Source organism: Callorhinus ursinus, unplaced genomic scaffold, assembly GCF_003265705.2.
Source record: "Callorhinus ursinus isolate GAN/ISIS: 27379988/994484 unplaced genomic scaffold, GSC_fseal_2.0 scaffold6, whole genome shotgun sequence".
Taxonomy (NCBI): domain Eukaryota; kingdom Metazoa; phylum Chordata; class Mammalia; order Carnivora; family Otariidae; genus Callorhinus; species Callorhinus ursinus.
In genome coordinates, this window is record NW_027397068.1 from 25,096,112 (window position 1) to 25,117,333 (window position 21,222).

The 21,222-nt window shown below is 38.8% G+C and overlaps 1 pseudogene; it reads left to right on the plus strand.

Moving 5' to 3' along the window:
* The first annotated feature begins 6,789 nt into the window (after positions 1–6,789).
* LOC112816594 (60 kDa heat shock protein, mitochondrial pseudogene) lies at positions 6,790–9,053 on the plus strand (annotated as a pseudogene).
* Positions 9,054–21,222: the final 12,169 nt, after the last annotated feature.

The following is a 21,222-nucleotide window of genomic DNA, read 5'->3' on the forward strand; positions in this document are numbered from 1 at the left end:
CAAACCCCACATTGGGTGTAGAAATTATTTAAATGAAAAACTTTAACCCCTTAGGAAAAAAAAAAAAACAACCCAGCATTTAGACATGTCTGGACCTGATTTTTTTTTTAAGATTTTATTTATTTGTGGGGAGCCTGGGTGGCTCAGTCGTTAAGCATCTGCCTTCGGCTCAGGTCATGATCCCAGGATCCTGGGTTCGAGCCCCATATCGGGCTCCCTGCTCAGCAGGAAGCCTGCTTCTCCCTCTCTCACTCTCCAAGCTTGTGTTCCCTCTCTCACTGTGTCTCTCTGTGTCAAATAAATAAAATCTTTAAAAAAAAAAGATTTTATTTATTTGTCAGAGAGAGAGAGAGAGAGAAGGAGAGCACAAGCAGGGGGAGTGGCAGGCAGAGGGAGAAGCGGGCTCCCTGCTGAGCAAGGAGCCCGATACAGGACTCGATCCCAGGACCCCGGGATCATGACCTGAGCCGAAGGCAGATGCTTAACCAACTGAACTGCCCAGGCGTCCCTGGACCTGATTTTTAACTCGCTTTTTTTCTTTCCTCCCTTGTTATTTCCTACACCTGCACAACCCACCCTGCACCACACCACCCCACCCCTAGCCACCCAAGTCACACCAAAGAGGCCAAAGATGGAGAAAATAGTATGTCATGTCTTGGATACTTGTCCTCTAGCTCAGCTCCATTAATTCCTAGTGGAATCTGCTAGAAAGAGGAGCTACAAAAAGACTTCCAAGGAGTACTTAATATGGCACTCTAGGAGCCAAGGGAACACAGCTCGGTATAAGCAAGATGGGGCCTTCTCCACATTTTCTCACAGTCCAACATGACCCGACATCATATTTGGCAGCTCTGAAAGCAGTGAAACATGGCACTTTCAACAGATTCAACATCACATTGGATATGGGCAACAAAGGAAGGCACCACTTCCAGGGGCTTCCTTTCTCAGACAGCATGTTAACCAGGGGACCAGAGTTCCAGAGCATATAAGAGGGCTTCCCAAGCTGGTGCGAGGCATGGCCTGAGAAGTTTGAGGGAGGCTGGAAGCCCTGTGATGGCGGGTGTGTGTGTGTGTGTGTGTGTGTGTGTGTGTGTGTGTGTGGCAGGAATGTGAAATTGGATTGATTGCTTATTTAAGCCCATTTGTACCCACAGGCTGTTGAAGGCTGAGGAATTAGTTTATGTGGATTTTCTGGTAAAATCCAGATTTCAAATATTCTTCCCGTGTTATCCAAAAGCCATGGAAATACACAAATGTCATCTTTAAGCTGTATACCTGCTAGGGGGCAGACATACAGTTACCACATTCATATATTACCATCAGAGAACAAACATTTTCATTGACTGCTGAAGTCCCAGCATAGATAATGTAGTCCTTCTGTTTAGCACTGCCAAGAGCAGATCCATTTCTTTATCAGGTGCAAAGGTGATGGAAAGGGAGTTGAGGGGCTAGTGAAGAAGTGAACATGAAAAGAAACGAGGAACACGTCCTGTGCTTCACAGCCTTTTTTTTTTTTTTTTTTTGGAAAGTACAAACCTGGAGAGTTTATATTATTTCTAGTTTTACTTCCTTCACAGTCTTAATTAGTACTGTTCCTCTGGTTGAAGGGCAGGAGGAAAGGACCCTTTCAGTCTCTGCTTTAGACCCCCCGTCCCAGTGTGTCTCTCAGCAGTCTAGTTATGCTGGTGAGATGGGGGGCATGTGGTTTGGTGACACGACCACTGGATGTGGGAATAGGACACCGGGTTTTAGACCTGTCTCTCTAACCAGCTAACAGGCTCTTGGGAAGTGGGTGGGAGGTGGGGAGGGGAGTGGCCATGATTTGTACTATTTGTTAACTCCCACGAATATTTCCAACATAACCAATTTCAGGGTACTAGCATGATGCCAGTGAACATAGAGTCGTGAAGAGATGCTTAGTGGCACATCATTATATAATATTGCCACCATACAGATGCAGTAGATGGAAATAACTCCAAGAATCCTGATAATAAAATGTAGTAAAATAATTAGAAAATGACGAGCTCCCAGTATTTCTTACCTATGGTGTTTGCATTTGTGTGTGTGTGTGTGTGTGTTCATATTAGCTAAATTTTATTGAATTACCACTCTGGGTCAGTTTGTTTTTTCCATTGAGGTATAACTGACCTAGAATAAACAGTACATACTTAGGGGCACCTGCGTGGCTCAATCAGTTAAGTGTCTGACTTTGGCTCAGGTCATGATCTCAGGGTCCTGGGATTGAGCCCTGTATTGAGCTCCACATCAGCCTCCACACACAGCTCAGGGTCCGCTTATCCCTCTGCCTCTCCCTCTGCTCGTGCTCTCTCTCAAATTATTTAAATAAAATCTTTTAAAAAAAAATAAACAGTACCTATTTAAAGTGTACCCTGTGGGGGGGGAGCTGGCTGGCTCATTTGGTGTAGCATGTGACTCTTGATCCTGGGGTTGTAAGTTCAAGCCCCATGTTAAGTGTAGAGATTACTTAAAAAATAAAATTCTTTAAAAAAATAAAGTATACACTGTGATAATTTTTAACAGATGTATTGATGAAACCATCAACACAATCAAGATGGAGAATATAGGCATCATCTCCAAGTTTCTTTGTGCCCTTTTGTAATCATCCCTTTCCTGTTCCTCCTGTCCTCTATTCCTCAGGCAACCACTATCTGCCTTCTGTCACTATAGATTAATTTGAATTTTATAGAACTTTATATAAGTAGAATGATAAGTATGCATCATTTGTTATCTTGCTTCTTTCACAGCCTAATTATTTGGAATACATCCATTTTCTGTATGTCAATAGTTTATTCCTTTTTATTGCAGAGCAGTATTCCATTGTATGAATATACCACATTGTGTGTATCCACCCACCTATTGATGGATGTTTGGGTTGTTTCTATCCCGAAGTTCAGTGATGCTCTTTTCATTTAAAAAAAAAAAAAACTTCTCGGGCGCCTGGGTGGCTCAGTTGTTTGAGCGACTGCCTTTGGCTCAGGTCATGATCCTGGAGTCCCGGGATCGAGTCCCGCATCGGGCTCCCTGCTCAGCGGGGAGTCTGCTTCTCCCTCTGACCCTCCTCCCTCTCATGCTCTCTCTCTCTCTTATTACCTCTCTCTCAAATATATAAATAAAATCTTTTAAAAATAAAAATAAATGAATAAATTAAATTAAAAAAATCTGCAGTGAAGGAAATAATCAACAAAACTAAAAGGCAACCTTTGGAATGGGAGAAGATACTTGCAAATGACATATCTGATAAAGGGTTAATGTCCAAAATATATAAAGAACTTATAAAATATATAAAGAACTTATAAAACTCAACCCCCCCAAAACAAATAATCTACTTAAAAAATGGGCAGGAGACATGAATAGACATTTTTCCAAAGAAGACATACAGATGTCCAATAGACACATGAAAAGATGCTCAACATCACTCATCATCAGGGAAATACAAATCAAAACTACAATGAGATATCACCTCACACCAATCAGAATGGCTAAAATTAACAACACAGGAAACAACAGGTGTTGGTGAGGATGAAGGGGAACCCTCTTAAACTGTTGATGAGAATGCAAACCAATGTAACCACTCTGGAAAACGGTATGGAATTTCTTCAAAACGTTAAAAATAGGGGCACCTGGGTGGCTCAGTGAGTTGAGCCTCCAACTCTTGGTTTCAGCTCAGGTCATGATCTTGGGATCCTGGGATCTGGCCCCATGTTGGCTCCATGCTCAGTGGGGAGTCTGCTTCTTTACCTCTCTCTCCTTCTCCCTCTGCCAGCATGCAGAGGGAGCATGCACACACACTCTCTCTCTCTCAGATAAATAAATAAATCTTTTAAAAAAAAGTTAAAAATAGAACTACCCTATGATCCAGCAATTGCCCTACAAGGTATTTACCCAAAGGATACAAAAATACTAATTCAAAGGGATACATGCACCCCGATGTTTATAGTAGCATTATCAACAATAGCCAAATTATGGAAAGAGCCCAAATGTTCATCGACTGATGACTAGATCAAAAAGATGTGGTATATACAGACAATGGAATATTACTCAGCCATAAAAATGAATGAAATCTTGCCATTTGCAACAAAGTGGGTGGAGCTAGAGAGTATTACACTAAGTGAAATAAGTCAAAGAAAATACCATATGATTTCACTCCTATGTGGAATTTAAGAAATGAAACAGATGAACATAAGAGGATAAAAAAAGAGGCAAACCAAGAAACAAATTCTTAACTATAGAGAACAAACTGATGGTTATCAGAGGGGAGGTGGGTGTGGGGAATGGTTAGATAGGTGATGGGGATTAAGGAGGGCACTTGTGATGAGCAGCGGGTAATGTGTGGAAGTGTTGAATCACTATATTGTACACCTGAAACTAAATTTACACTGTATGTTGGGGCCTGGGTGGCTCAATCAGTTAAGCGTCTGACTTCAGCCCAGGTCATGATCCTAGGGTCCTGGGATCGAGTCCGGCATTGGGCTCCTTGTTTAGTGGGGAGTCTGCTTCTCCCTCTCCCTCTGTCTGCCACTCTCCCACTCTCTGTCAAATAAATAAATAAAATCTTAAATAAATAAGTAAATAAATAAATAAATAAGTTTACACTGTATGTAATCTAACTGAAATTTAAATAAAAACTTGGGGAAAAAAACAGTTAAACCAGGTCAAAACAGTCCAATATAATTAGGCTTTAATATGTGAGGCCATTATGCTCTCCTAAGATGCTCAGAAACCAAAACAAGAAATGCTGAAATCAAAATGAAAGATTACTTGAGGTTAATTATCATAGAGGTTATTTTAGTTTCTTCTATAACATTAATAAAAGAAATATTTTACTGCAAAGAAAAAGAAAGAAAGAAAATTCTTTATACTCTTTGGGTTTCATGGTAGACCATTTCTATTGCTATGTATTGAAGTTCACCAATGTTCTGTCATGTCTAATCAGCTGTTAATATAATCTAGTGTGTTTTCATCTCAGACATTGTAGTTCTCATCCTAGAAATTCTATATGGGTCTTCTTTTATAACTCCCAAGTTTCTACTTAAATGTTGAATACATGGAATATAGTTAAAATAAATAATAAATAATATAGTTAAAAATAAGTAAATAATACAGTCAAAATAAATAAAATACCGTTTCTTCTGTTAATTGTAACCTTTGTATCTGTTCTGAGTAGGTTTTAATTGATTTCTCTTCTTATGGCTCCTTCTTTCCTGCTTCTCTGCATTCCTGGTAATCTTAGATTGGATACTGTAAATTTTACTTTGCTGAGTGCAGCATATTTTTATATTTGTATTTTCTTGAGCTATTTCTGAGTAGTTGTTACTTGAAAACAGTTTGTTTCTTTTGGGTCTCAATTTTCAGATTTCTTAGGGTGGGGCCAGAGCAGCATCTCATCTAGAGTTAATTATTCCCCACTACTGAGGCAAGACCCCTCTGAGTATTGTACCCAAATTATGAATTTTTCCAGCTGGTGGGAACAGGCACTATTTCAGATCATGTGTGAGTCCAGAATACTATTTCCTCTAATTCTTTCAGATAGTTATTTGGCAGGCCTCAAGAGATTTCCTTAATGCGTGTGTTGATAGTACTCTGCAGAATACCCTGGAGGGACCCTATAGAGCTCTGAGGTGCTTTCTCTCTGCAGGTCTCTCCTTTCTGGTACTTTGTCCTGAGAACTTCAGCTGTCTTGGTTTTCCTGGACTCTCAGCTCTGTCTCCTCAACTTAGGGAGTCCTGGCCTCTGCCCACATTCTCCCCCTTTGCTCCTGGCCTAGAACCTTTCTCAAGGAGGTGAGCTGGGGGCAACTGTTTCTCATCTCTTAGAGATCACTGTCTTTTCTTACCTGATGTCCAGTGCCTCGAAAATTGTTTCATGTATTTTGTTGGAGTCTTAAAATTTTTTTTTCAGGTGGACATGTAAATCCATCTCCTATTACTTCATCTTGGCTGGAGGCAAAGGTGATTACCTTCATTTTTAATATAATTTATTTCAGTATAAGTGTACACAATTTAATCTTTAATGATGGCTGTGTAAATTACGTGGTTACAAAATTCCTGAAAATTTAACAACTGACTTTCACAAGCTGGTATAGGCTAGCACACCTCTGTTTGAGCTTTACTTTCTGCAACAATTGACAAAGACATTATTTTATACAATTTAAGATTATTTCTAGTTAATCAAGTCTAAATTCCATGGCCTTAAGAAGAACAACTCTGGTCAGAGTTATTCAGTAATTTTTAAAAACAAAGGAAATAAAATAAAACTAATAAATTCTTCAGGATTCAGACTCAGGATTCAATGAACTATACTACTCCCTTCATTCAATAGTCTCCTGTCTTTATGCAGCCCAAATCATGTTTCTAGCCCAGGCCCACCATCTCTAGACTAACTAACTGTAACTGGTATTTTTGTTTTTAATCTTCTTCCTCTTCAATTCCATCCTCCCTGGCATCAAGGGAATGAGCTTTCTAAAATCACAGCCTTGATCAGGTGTTTCACATTACCTGCAGGATGAAGCCCAAGTTCCTTAGGATATACATAGCCTCTGCAAACAAACAAACAAATAAACAAAATAAATCACACCCAAATCTTGTTCCCCTTGGTAGTATTATAGATCACACCCATGTCATGGCTTCATGGAGGCATTTTGTGCTTTCCCACTCTTTGGCCTTTGATTTGACATTGTGATTGCTTTGGCCAATGGGATGTTAGGAATGTGACATGAGTAGAGGTTTGCACTTCTGCCATCACTGTAAGAACATACCTGATACACCTCACTCGCCTCCGACGGCCTGCCTCGCCGTCTGCACGCTCTGCCGCTGCCCCGCAGAAATGCTTCGATTACCCACAGTCCTTCGCCAAATTAGGCCAGTGTCCAGAGCACTGGCTCCTCATCTCACTCAGGCCTATGCCAAAGATGTAAAATTTGGTGCGGATGCCCGAGCCTTAATGCTTCAAGGTGTAGACCTTTTAGCCGATGCTGTAGCCGTTACTATGGGGCCAAAGGGAAGAACAGTGATTATTGAACAGAGTTGGGGAAGTCCCAAAGTAACAAAAGATGGTGTGACTGTAGCAAAGTCAATTGACTTAAAAGATAAATATAAAAAGATTGGCGCTAAACTTGTTCAAGATGTCGCCAATAACACAAATGAAGAGGCTGGGGATGGCACCACGACTGCTACTGTCTTGGCATGCTCTATTGCCAAGGAGGGCTTTGAGAAGATTAGCAAAGGTGCTAATCCTGTGGAAATCAGAAGAGGTGTGATGTTAGCTGTTGATGCTGTAATTGCTGAACTTAAGAAGCAGTCTAAACCCGTGACAACCCCTGAAGAAATTGTTCAGGTTGCTACGATTTCTGCAAATGGAGACAAAGAAATTGGCAACATCATTTCTGATGCAATGAAAAAGGTTGGAATAAAGGGTGTCATCACAGTAAAGGATGGAAAAACACTAAATGATGAATTAGAAACTATTGAAGGCTTGAAGTTTGATTGAGGTTATATTTCTCCATACTTTATTAATACATCAAAAGGTCAGAAATGTGAATTCCAGATGCCTATATTCTATTGAGTGAAAAGAAAATTTCTAGTGTTCAGTCCATTGTACCCGCTCTTGAAATTGCCAATGCTCACCGTAAGCCCTTGGTCATAATTGCTGAAGATGTTGATGGAGAAGCTCTGAGTACACTTGTTTTGAATAGGCTAAAAGTTGGTCTTCAGGTTGTGGCAGTCAAAGCTCCAGGTTTTGGTGACAATAGAAAGAACCAGCTTAAAGACATGGCTATTGCTACTGGTGGTGCAGTGTTTGGGGAAGAAGGATTGACTCTAAATCTTGAAGATGTTCAGCCTCACGATTTAGGAAAAGTTGGAGAGATCATTGTGACCAAAGATGATGCCATGCTCTTAAAAGGAAAAGGTGACAAGGCTCAAATTGAAAACCGTATTCAAGAGATCATTGAGCAGTTAGATATCACAACTAGTGAATACGAAAAGGAAAAGCTGAATGAATGTCTGGCAAAACTCTCAGATGGAGTAGCTGTGTTGAAGGTTGGTGGGACAAGTGATGTTGAAGTGAATGAAAAGAAACACCGAGTTACAGATGCCCTCAATGCTACGGGTGCCACTGTTGAAGAAGGCATTGTTCTGGGTGGGGGGCTGTGCCCTGCTCCACTGCATTCCAGCCCTGGACTCAATAACTCCAGCTAACGAAGATCAAAAAATTGGTATAGAAATTATTAAGAGAACACTCAAAATTCCTGCAATGACCATTGCTAAGAATGCAGGTGTTGAAGGATCATTGATAGTTGAGAAAATTATGTAGTGTTCCTCAGAAGTTGGTTATGATGCTATGCTGGGAGATTTTGTGAATATGGTGGAAAAAGGAATCATTGATCCAACTAAGGTTGTAAGACCTGCTTTATTGGATGCTGCTGGAGTGGCCTCTCTGTTAACTACCGCAGAAGTTGTAGTCACTGAAATTCCTAAAGAAGAGAAGGACCCAGCAATGGGTGGAATGGGTGGTATGGGAGGTGGCATGGGAGGTGGCATGTTCTGATTCCTAGAATAGTGCTTTACCATTATTAATGAACTGTGAGAGGAAGCTCAAGGCTGTGCTCCCCAACCATAACTTCAGAGAAGTCAGTTGAAGGAAATGACTGAAGAAAAGGCTGGCTGATGTTTAAGAAAATCACTATAACCATCAGTTACTGGTTTCAGTTGACAACATATAATGGGTTACTGCTGTCATTGTCCATGCCTACAGATAATTTATTTTGTATTTTTGAATAAAAAGACATTTGTACATTCCTGATAACTGAGTGCAAGAGCCATGTACCAATGTACTGCTTTCAACTTAAATCACTGAGGCCTTTTTACTACTCTTCTGTTAAAGTCAGGATTTTAGTGTTTGCCATCACCAGATGAAAAGTTAAGCAGCCTTTCTGTGAAGAGTAAGAATAATTGTGTACAAAGTAGAGAAATATCCAATTATGTGACAACCTTTGTGTAATAAAAATTTCTTTAAAGTTAAAAAAAAAAAAAGAACATACCTGATAGCGGGGCACCCGGGTGGCTCAGTCGTTAAGCATCTGCCTTCAGCTCAGGTCATGATCCCAGGGTTCTGGGATTGAGCCTCGCATCGGGCTCCCTGCTCAGCAGGAAGCCTGCTTCTCCCTCTCCCACTCCCCCTGCTTGTGTTCCCCCTCTCGTTCTCTCTCTGTCAAATAAATAAGTAAAATCTTAAAAAAAAAAAAAAAAGAACATACCTGATAGTGGCTGTCCCTATATCCTGAGCCCAGAATGAGTATGCGGGCTGGACCCACAACCTGAAGCTGAGCTCCTCCACCAACCTACATTGAGGTTGCCATCAATTTGCCATCGACCTGCAGACTAGTGAGCATGAAAATAAATGCTAATTGTTGTAGGCCACAAAGATTTTTTGTGGTTGTTTATTATGCAGCAGAAGCTGATGGATACAATGACTAAAATTTATTATTAATTCATGCCAGGAAGTTTCACACCTATTAATAATCTGTGAGTCTTTTTTTGCATTGTATGGATGGGAGAAATGATATTTAGTGAGCTTATATTACTTGCTTAAGTTTACATACTAAGTGAGTATAGTGGATATGAGATTGGAACTCAGATTTGTCTTTCTTATTACACACCTTCATTTCCTACGGCTCCCTTAACTTCTTCTATTTTCTGCTTCAGCAATAACATACTCTAAAGTACCATTTCTCTCTCTAGCCTTTACACACGCTGTATCTAGGCATATGGTAGGTGCTCAATAAATATTCAATGAATGGCTAATGAATAAATGTCTATGTAGAAGCCTCTCTTTTGTTACCTGGTTAATTCAGTGTTCAAAACCTGTTTTACAGATCATTCTTTTCTTTTTAAAAAAGATTTTATTTGTTTATTTGAGAGAGAGCAAGAGGGCATGAGCAGAGGGAGAGGGAGACAAACAGACTCCCCACTGAGCAGGGAGGCTGACGCGGGGCTCAACCCCAGAACCCTGAGATCATGACCTGAGCCAAAGGCAGCCGCTTAACCAACTGAGCCATCCAGGTGCCCCTTGAGATCATTCCTATATGAAGTTTTTTCTTTACCTCTCCAATAATTTCCTCCTTTCTGCTTTTCAACCTACCATAGTCAAAAATTCTACCTATCATACTAAATTACAGTGATCTCATTGACACATTTGTTTTCCTTACTTTAAAATATCTCATTGTTTGGGTTCAGAAAAATTCATTTTGCATCCCTAGGGCTAGTTTGGGAATAGCACACAAGTAATAAGTATATGTTTTCATTCTCAGTGTTCTTTGCGATCACCAAAATAGATATAAGCTTCCTGAAAATCCCAATTAATTTAAGCATTATGACCATCCCTGATACTATCTGCATTCATAAGCAGACACTAAAGAAAAACTTAAAACTAGTTAAGTTTCAAGAGGTTTAATAAACTTCTTACCTGTACTGTAGGACTTCCCATGTTTCTTCCATGACCCTTTTGAAAATCATTGCATATAGCAGATGTTGTGGTGGGAAAGCACTCGTGAATCACATACTTGCAGGGGGAAAAATCTTTGAAAATTCTGCTTAATTCGAAGGTTTGAGAATGATATTTCTTAACCAAAGTATCTTAAATACATAGAGTTTTATAGGAAGAAATAAAATTACTTACGTTTTAAAGTAATTACTTTTTAAACACTTACTACGACAGAACCCACAGGAAAGATTACCTGGGAAGTACTCTATCAAAGAAGAGCAACAACCACTAGATGTCAGCACTTAAGAATTGTAACCCCGCCAATGTCTCTGATGTCAGTTTAATTTCTGGATTTCAGGATTATGATTTATGATAAAAGATACTTGGAAAACATGTAAAATGTTTGCTTGAAATAGATAAAATAACATGTTTAGAAAATAATAAACTCAATTATGTTGACAATTCTAACAAGAATAAAAATCTCATTTTAAAGTGACCATTTTGCAAATCCTGGAGGGAGGTCCACCAACTGGTACCTTGCCAAAACAGATCAGGACAGGATTCTACATGCAAGGATTCCCCACAGGCAATACCTTATTATCTCAAGAACTAAATGAAGTGGACTTTGAATCTATGTATCTGGGATCTTCAAACCATGACAAGATGTTCTTCTTCACAAAACCATACTAGTTATGGTCCTGCACATGCATTTCCTATGTTGCTTCTTGTCAACCATCCATCAACTTTCTTCTGTTTCTTTCTTTTTTTTTAAAGTTTTATTTATTTAAGTAATCTTTACACCTGACATGGGACTCGAATTCACGACTCCGAGATCAAAAGGCTCACATTCCTTCCACTGAGCCAGCCAGGCACCCCAGTTTCTCCTTTTATATATAAACCACAGTTAAAAAAAATAAATATAAGCCATGCAATCTCTAAATTCCCTTTGCTTTTGAAGCATATTCAACAAATCAAAATCAGTGTACTGATAGGCCCTTTAAATTACAAACCTTTGTTTATTCATTTTGGTTTTTTCCTAGAAAAAAAATATCTCTGGCTGTTTCTGAAGAGCAAACAAAGTAAGAGGCATTGAGAGCAAGGAGTATGGCGGGGCACCTGGGTGGCACAGTCGGTAAGCATCTGCCTTAGGCTCAGGTCATGATCCGGGGTTCCTAAGATTGAGACCCACATCAGGCTCTCTGCTCAGTGGGGAGCCTCTTTCTCCCTCTCCCTCTGCCTGCCACTCCCCCTGCTTGTGTTCTCTGTCAAATAAATAAATAAAATTCTAAAAAAAAAAAAAAAGAGCAAGGAGTATAGCAAAGGTGTGTCCACAGGGCGGGGTCTGTGAGCCTGTGGCTGAGAGTAATGCAAGTCTAATTAGCTGCTTAATGAACCATTATTAAGCTGTCTGGGGTTGAGTGAGGAATGTATACACTTGGCTCAGCTGACTGGCATCATTTTGATCACAGTCTGAAATGAAACAATAGAATTTGTTAGGCCATTAGATACTTTCATAGGTAGCCCCAGAAAGTTCTTCCATATTGAAATTCTGTTATATAGGAGACTAATTAAATAGCCCCTGTTTCTTGTACCATCTGCACTTAGTTTTAAGAAAGTGAAAATTGTTTTTATTCTTATTTAAAAATAAAAAACACGGTAAAACCACATCACAGAGTTAGCATTTCTATTCATGGTGCCTTATGACAGAGAAGTAAAATAAGGTACCAATATTACTTTCCATTTCCCCCAACTTCAAAATTTTTGTTTGCATGCTCTGAGAATTTTGTCTTACACTATTATAATTGAATTATTATACACTAAGATTCTCTTTCAATAAGATTTATATTATCCTTTCTATAATTGCCAGAGTTATTTAAACTTAATTCTGTGTTTAAGTGAGTTCTATGTGTATAGATAGTCTTTTCCTACATAACTTGATCATTTATTTTCATTTACATTTTAAAGATACAGAAAAAAGTCTCAAAGTACTTTTGTTTATTGGGGTGCCTGGCTGGTTCAGTTGGTAGAATGTGTGACTGAGTCTTGGGATCATAAGTTTGGGCCCTGTGTTCGGTGTAGGGCTTACATTAAAATATATATATATATATATATATATATATATATATATACACACACACACACACACAAGTGCTTTTATTTATTTGTTTCAGTCAAAATTATACAATGGGTCAGAGATAGAGTTAGGGTTATCTCACATGGTCTTATTTTGCAGAGCTCATAATTTCTTTAATCTCTTTGGGAATCAAGGCAATCACATAAAATTTTGTTCTTCTGAAGCGTGCTCTTCATCTGTAATATATATCTTCTACTTCATTTCTGTTCCAGCATTTCTGTACAGATCCCATGTGCGTGTTTCTTATTACCTGTCAAAACTAGTGTGATAGAATTATCTTAATACCTTTCCTTATTCATTTGGAGACCCTTTGAATCCTTACCTTAGAATATGATGTGGGAGTTTCATTTTGATGCTATTATTTTATAATTAGTTCCCTAGTTGCCTAAGGGGGAGGGGGTGGGTATAAAAAACCGTGGCTATAGGTAGCCCACAGCATTAGGGCTTTATGTTAACAACTCTACCATTGTACACTGATGCAAAATTATGAAAAATATTCTCTTTCTTATTCAGTGGGATGTCCTTGGATGTTGGTTTATTCTGTAATTTAAGGGTGTATTACAGAATTTGGTAAAAAATCAGGTTAGCATGACACCTCATAGTTTGTTATTTCTTTCTTTTCCTCCCTGCCTCCCTCCCTTCCTTCCCTCCCTTTCTTCCCTTTCTTTTGCAGATCAATTTATCCCTTTCTCCATCCAACTGGATGTTCATCTGCTGCAAATTTAGTTCCCAGTATAGAATCCCCTCTTACCCTTCAGAGCCCCCTCATGCTGATTAAGGAGACAGATTAGATGAACTTTTAAATGCTAGTGGCTACAGGTGTATTACAATTGACCCTCTGCAACGGGGAAATGGCTCTAGGAGGCTTGGTCTTTGCCTTTCTTCCTGTCTCCCATGTTTTTAGTCTTACATCTTCAAAACGGTGGGTACCTGATTACCATAACTTACCTCTGATAACACTGTATGACCTCAAGTAGGGAAAGCTTTGTTGATGCCATGGAAAAGCATATACCAAACTCTTAACTCTGAGAGTTCTACTTGTTAAATTATGGACCCTATCATGTTCTAATTTTTTTCAATAAACTCGTTTCATTTCCATAATTTTAAGATTAAAGTTTTTAGGGATGCCTGGGTAGCTCAGTCAGTTAAGCATCTGCCTTCAGCTCAGGTCATGATCTTGGGGTCCTGGGATCGAGTCCACATTAGGCTCCTTGCTCAGCGGGGAGTCTGCTTCTCCCTCTGCCTGCCACTCCCCCTGCTTGTGCTCTCTCTCTCTCTGACATATAAATAAATATTTTTTTAAAAAAAGATTAAAGTTTTTAAAAATTAGTCAGCTTTAATTTTGTAGCAAATAAGATTTAGTACACTGGAAATTTAAACATGGAATGACTACACATAAACAAGAAAATCGTCTGTAGCAAAGTAGATAAATTTATGATTAAAGAAGTAGCAGTAATGAAATTTTTTCCAAATGAAGATAAATACACTAGAGCAAGCACATGGACTGAGGAAGGGCACTAATTTTATTGAAATGTAATGAAAATTGTATTCAACATAATCTAAATATCAATTTGAAGAAAATATTGAAGGAAAAGTGGTCCAAAGCTACTTATGGAATTAACTGACTTACTTCAGAAATATTAAACATTTGAGGATGCTAGAAGTGCTTTTACATTTATAGAAGTGCTCCAACTGATTTTCCCAATTATCATGAAAACTATTCCAGCTCAGTAGGCCATAGCGTCAACCACAAGCCCTTGAAACAACCTCCCAGGTGTTTCTATGAGACACTGATTATATTATAGATGCTCTCTCACATACGGATATTATAATTTGAACCAGAAAATTTCCTCACAATCACTAATTATTATTCAAACCCCTTCTAACTCACCTGTTCATCTAAGTAGGGGGGCCTGTGTTCCAAGCCCTTTGGGAACCCTGTAGAAACCTGAGAGTCTATGGAATTTGAGCACCTCCATACCCCCTCTGAACCAGCTGTTTATTTTATGGCTAACTGCCCCACAGACTTGTTTTGAAGATGAGCATCACTATAGCAAAGTGGGTGGTTAGATAAAAACAATGTTTTATGAATCAATATCATAGATAATATTTTAGTCCCAATCCTGCTTATTAGTTCTGTGAAACACAGCCCCAGGCATCTCATGTTCACGTCTTATTATCATCCAAACAACCATTTGGGATACTCATACCATCCTCTACATCTCTGCCCAGTGTGGTTCTAGGAAGCAATGAGAATTTGCTGGAGCCTCTACCCACTATCGGGACTGGGTAAAGTCCATTCCTTTGACTAGCCCATGTGGCTCATGCTCTTCTTTGGTAAATACTGCAGGATTCTGTTCCTTGGCAGTGCCTTCTGGGCTACTGTTTTCACTATCATCCAAACGTCTTTGCATCTCCAGCCACAACATTCTCCTGGTCTTTGTCGTATTGACCCCATTATGGAAGACAGAGAGCTGATAAAGTGTTTGTTTGTTTGTTTGTTTTTAATGATACTCTTTTGGTCTCCAAATACAACTCTTACTATGAAATGATTCTTCATTCTACTGAAATGTCCCCTCCATGAGGGCAGGCACCAAATCATCCATATTTGTAGGATACTTCCTGGAACATGGTAAGTGCTCAATTATACTTGTTCAGTGAATGGTCTAAGTCCTCCAAGGATTGGCTAGAGAGTATATATAAATGGCAACACTGACTTTAAACATATCCTTTCTGGTGGGCTTGTTTTTCAGACAAGATGGCATAGACTTCTCTCCTTGCTCCTGCTAAGTACAGCTATAAACCCTGAAGCAATCATAGGAGGACTCTGAAAGGTAAAAAGGGAAAGGTAGACTGGCTAGGGACCCAAGACTAGAGGAACACAGCGCGGCCAGATATCTAAATTATCCTCCTTACCCAGCAACAGAAAGCAACCCAGACCCCATGTCCCCTGAACCCCAACCTAGTGGCAGGAGATTGACCAGGTAGGCTCATTCCTCCCCTGATCAAATAGGAGTCCTGCAAATAACACCAGGCAGGCCAAGTGGCACTGATAAGGGGGACAGAGCGGAAGTTCCTCTGTCTACAAGTGGCCCTGGGGAACTACTCTTCATCCCTGTGGGCGTCCCACCTAGAGGCACCAGTGGCTTGGTCTGGGGAAGTGGCTTTTATCCCCACAGGTGGCAACAGCACAGATCAGTGGGAACCCTAGTGGCACCAGGGGAGGCAAGCGGACCAAATTAACACAGCAAAGGCTCCAAAAATTAAATTGTCATTGGAACCACAGTCTACAAGTAGAATGTGACCTGCATGCTAAACTTAAACAGAGTGACTGCCTGCCAAAACAGAAGATGTATATAGGACCTAGAATTTCCAAACCAACAACCCAAGTGTCTAGTTTATAATAGAAAATCATCTGTCAGACCACAACTTGAATGAGAAAAGACAATGAAATGATACCAACACTGACATGAATCAGATTTTGGAATTATCTGACATGGATTATAGAGCAGCCATCAGAAAAATGATTCAACAAGCAAATATGAAGTCTCTTGAAACAAAGGAAAATGTAAAAAATCTCAGTAAAGAAACAGATGTTTAAAAAAAATGGAAAAATAGAAAACTGAAAAAATACAATAACCAACATCAACAAATCACTAGATAGGCTCAATTGTATAATGAAGATGATATGATAGAAGCAGTAAACTTGAGAACAGATAAATAGAATTCACCAAATCTGAATGACAGAAAAATAAATAGACCATGAAAAAAATACCCTTTCCCTGATGATCAACAAGAACCTCTTTTACTATGCGGTGAATTGTTTCCCACCCTGATGCATTAAACCCCACTCCCAACCAGCTGGGTGGATTTCATCTCCCTTCTTTGTCCTAATTTCATTTTCACAGGGACCTAGTTGTCAGTCCCAAAGCTTTCTCCAAGGGTTCCTGGGACTCTAAGCAAAAAGGAAATTTTGTAACCTACTTCGAGGTTCACATTGGGTAGATTAACAACCAATGTCACTTTCTGCATCCTTCCATCTCCCAGCCAACAGATACTTCTAATGGTTCCTCAGATGAGATGGTATTGGGCTGTCTCATCAGGACTCAGAAGCACAGTCTCCTAGCTGGAATCTATCTATGACAATCCTTTGAACTCTAGAAGTTAGCTCTGTAAATTTGAAAAGTAAATGCTTGCATCTAAATATATAAACTTTTACTGAGTTATTATAAATTAGCTACTTATTATACAAAGTGAAAAAATATACAAAAAGTAGTATAAAAGAAACTTTTTTTCGGTACAAGTTATATCCCCTTTGGAGTAAATTTTAACTTTTATCAATGACTCTTTAATCTTTGGTTTTCTTTGCTACCTTTAAGAAAAATATATATCATTTTTTTAAAGATCTTTAATTTATTTACTTGAGAGAGAGAGAGAGAGGGAACGAGCACAAGCAGGAGCAGCAGCAGAGGGAGAAGCAGGCTCCCCACTAAGCAGGGAGCCTGACCCACAGGGCTCGATCCCAGGACCCTGGGATCATGACCTGAGGTGAAGACAGATGATTACCGACTAAGTGACCCAGGCACCCCAGAAAAATATAAATCTTCTACTTATGGTATTTTGAAACTGCTCACAGTTATGCCTGCTGATTCAATTTGTGTGTTCTACTTTAGGAACCGTTTTGACATCTAAGCCTTACTTTAGCTGTTTCAACTGCTCTGTAACTAGGTTTTCAGAGCTTAGGGGAAGTCTGTTGTTAACTAATTAGCTCTGGCTAATTACTTGCATATTCTAATTGCTCTAGCTATCTATCCCTGAATCCACCATAATCTCCGAGACCTGAATTCTTGGCACTTCTCTCACTTGTCAGATTTGGCTTCATTCTGTTTTGAAGCTTGCCGGCTAAACCCACTCCTTCCTGGCTCTCTTCAGACCAGGAGAAAAACAGGAAAACATGGACCCAAATGACAAATCACAAAATGTGACTCCTGCCACTTCCTTCCCCCAAATTCACAAGCTTTTACGGTTATTAAAAAATAAATTTCAACAAGTGCTTATAGTATTCCAGGAAAAGTAATGGTCTATTGAGAAAAGAGAACCGGTAGCAGCCACACCAAAGCATCTCTCCAGTTAAGCCTCTCTTCCCATCTGATTAACTGAGTTTTGTGTTCATATTACTTCGCATATTATTTTTCCTGAGTTTAAATCCTAGCTTAAGGACCTACTTTCTGTGTGTCCATGAGTAAATTATTTAACAGCCCCCCAACCAAGTCTCAGTTTATCCATTTATAAAATGAGAATTATATTAGTACCTATATTATGATTCCATGGAAAGATCACCTATGTTGATCAGTAGTGCCTGGAACATAGTAAGCACTTGATAAATGTTGGCTATTGTCACTCTTCTTTATCATTGAATTAAATTGTTCCCATATCCTTTATTTTAAATTACAAATTTTGTGAGGTCAGCACAGTCTTAATCATCTCTGTATACCATTTTGGTAGGCTTTATCTGAAAGTGACTGACCCCTTTTCACAGTTTCTGTTGCCACCACTGAATCACCCTTCCCATAGACTCTGTCTATGGCAGACTTCTCCAACCAGAACTCTCTGCTACATGGCTACAAAAAAACTGTCACAACAGCCTTCTAATTTGGTGGAAATCCCATACTTGCTTTATTATGATATCACCAAATATACCAGGAGGCAGTAGAAATATCCCTGGCTCTTTATTTCTCAAGACCCCATTCAGAGTCACAGAGGATTGGCAATGGAGCCTGGGCATCTGCATTTCTAAACATCACTATGTGACTTCTTGAACCATATATTAATTTCCATTGGATGATGTAGCATAATTAATTCACTTGATTAATCAAGATTCTATATGATTTTTTGAATCTCTTCAAGCAAGGTGAATTTTCAAGCAAGGTGAACCTGATAGGAAATCTGTATGACATTATTTTATTTCTGTATATTTTCACTGGGAGAGAGGGTATAGGCTAAAGGCAGTAGTCAGAGGTAAATGCTTCTCCCACATTTATTCTATCAGGCCAAGCATCCAGCCTCTGGAACTGAAGTTGACTAAATTTTACTTAGGTCCCCATTTTGTAGAAAAAGATGCCTTTATTTATATTCATAAGTATTCTAAATATGTCCCAACATAAATGTACTAATACCCATACCTAACTTAAAACAATCTTCTAGAAACATGGCTGAAGTCTACTACTTGTCTCTGTTACTGCTCCCGGGGCTTGACAGTTGAAGTAGTGATTCTAAGTCAGCAGGTCATTCTAAGGTCTAGACTCGGTGAGAAGTATTAGGAGGCTTGAGTAGTTGTTGATCTAAGCCCTAGTTTTCAATCTAGCTTTTTTGTTTTAATCTCCACCTGTCTTGCTTCTCTGTGTATATCATAACTGGTTCAGACTGGGAAAAGGAAAATGGAGTATTATTTAGTGCCTTACCAAGTCATCTGAAACTGGTGACAAACCCAAGGCATAGCAAGGGAAGAAGAAAAATTAGTGTACAATAAGAAAGTAGAAAAGATAAACTAACGAATTAAAATTTAAAAAAGGAATTCTAAAAATAAAAAATAAAAACAAAATAAAATAACTTTTTTAAAAAAGAGAGAAACTGAAATAAGAAAAGCAAAATAAAAACAAAGGAAGAATATATTTTTAAAATAACTAAAAGTGATAAGAATGGCATTAACAATTGCTTTCAGTGCTATTCCTGACAGCCAATTGAAGACTAAAGTCTAGAATGTTGACCTCTTTATAATACCGCCTTTATGTGCAGACAAAAAATTAGTAATTGACCACCGATTACACAGAAATGTAATTATAGATACAGATACTGGTCACGAAACAATTTTATCATGAACAGAGGTTGGTTAACCAATGACTTTAACACCCACTACTCACTAAAAGAGAAAACTTTTATGTATTTTACAAATTTGGTATCATTTAGCTCACTGGTTCTTTTGAAAGTATCTCAGAAATCATGATTCAGGGAAATTTGAATTGAGGTCCAGGAATTTAAACTTCTATTAAGCTCTTCAGGCAATTTTGATGTGACCGATTTGTAGAACACCCTTTGAGAAACATGAAGTAAATAAATAGCCTTAGAATCCTCCTCTGAAGGGGCACCTGGGTGGCTCAGTCAGTTATGTTTTGAACTCTTGACTTCAGTTCAGGTCATGATCTCTGGGTCGCATGATTCAGCCCCGAGTCAGGCTCCAAGCTCAGAGTGGAGTCTGCTTGTCCCTCTCCCTCTGCTCTTCTCCACCCACCATCCCCAGCTCGCTCTCTTCCAAATAAATAAATAAATAAACAAAATCTTAAAAAAAAAAAACCCACCTCTGGAAATGAAAATGATTATGCTTACTTCATAGGTTTTTTTTTTATGAGATATAAATGAGATATGAGATATGAGATATAAATACTTAAGAGTCTGGCACTAAGTAAGGACTCAACACTTGTTAATTCTTCACCCCAAATCCCTTCCTATTTTAGAAATTGTTTTCCACTATACAAAAAGAACAAACACTGAATTACAACATAATTTCTCCCTACTCAGTCAGATCACAATAAATGTATTCTGGTGTTCAGTTAGGTTGATTTCTGAATAGCTTTAGTGACTGTTTAAGATTGGTCTACCACCTGCTCCAGGTTAACATCCGTTATATTATATTCTAATACATGAAAATCAAGATAGCTGCTATAATATTTTAATTCCGTCCCATAATTTGAGCTAACTTGTTCATCACTATCTTAAATACCAAATATCACTTGTACTTTAACATTACCTTTCCATGACTTGATCTGTAGGGCTGAAAACACAGCAATTTCAGTTATTAAGGTAAGACTAATGGAAGAAGTGACTCCAGGCAAATCATTGATTGGGAATTTCTTACCTATCAATTCTATAATTATTTTTTTAAGTTAACTCTGTCCCCAACATGGGACTCAAACTCATGACTCTGAGATTAAGAGTCGCATGCTCTACCAACTAAGTCAGCCAGGTGACCCAACTCTATGATTTTTTTCTATGTTATTTTATTTTATTATTTTAGAGAGAGAGAGGAGTGTGAAGGGGGAGGGGGGAGCAGGGGTGAGGGAGAGAGAGAGAATCTCAAGCAGGCTCCATGCTCAGTGTGGAGCCTGATGTGGGGCTCGATCTCACAACCCCGAGATCATGACTTGAAAGGAAATCAAGAGTGGGACGCTTAACTGACTGAACCACCCAGGTGCCCCTTTAATGATTTTTTAAAATCAAGCACTTAATATAATCTATGTTAAAGCTAAGTAACAAGAAAAGCTGTGTGTGACTGCAAAATTTTGAGGCATTCTCCATTTTTCTTCTTTGACATTTCAAAATATGTTGCAATGAAATAAATCCTGTGTCTTTCTTTTCTCAATCTATTTTTTATGGACAATCCTTAAACCCTTTGTGAATTTTTGTTGGGGGAGAAATCTGGTACCTAAACCTTGAAAATGGACTCTAAAAATTAGCAGAGACATCTTCTTCATGCCTATCACTGCCTACAACCCTGATGGGGGGAGAGGGATCTCTAGTTTAAAAAAAAAAAA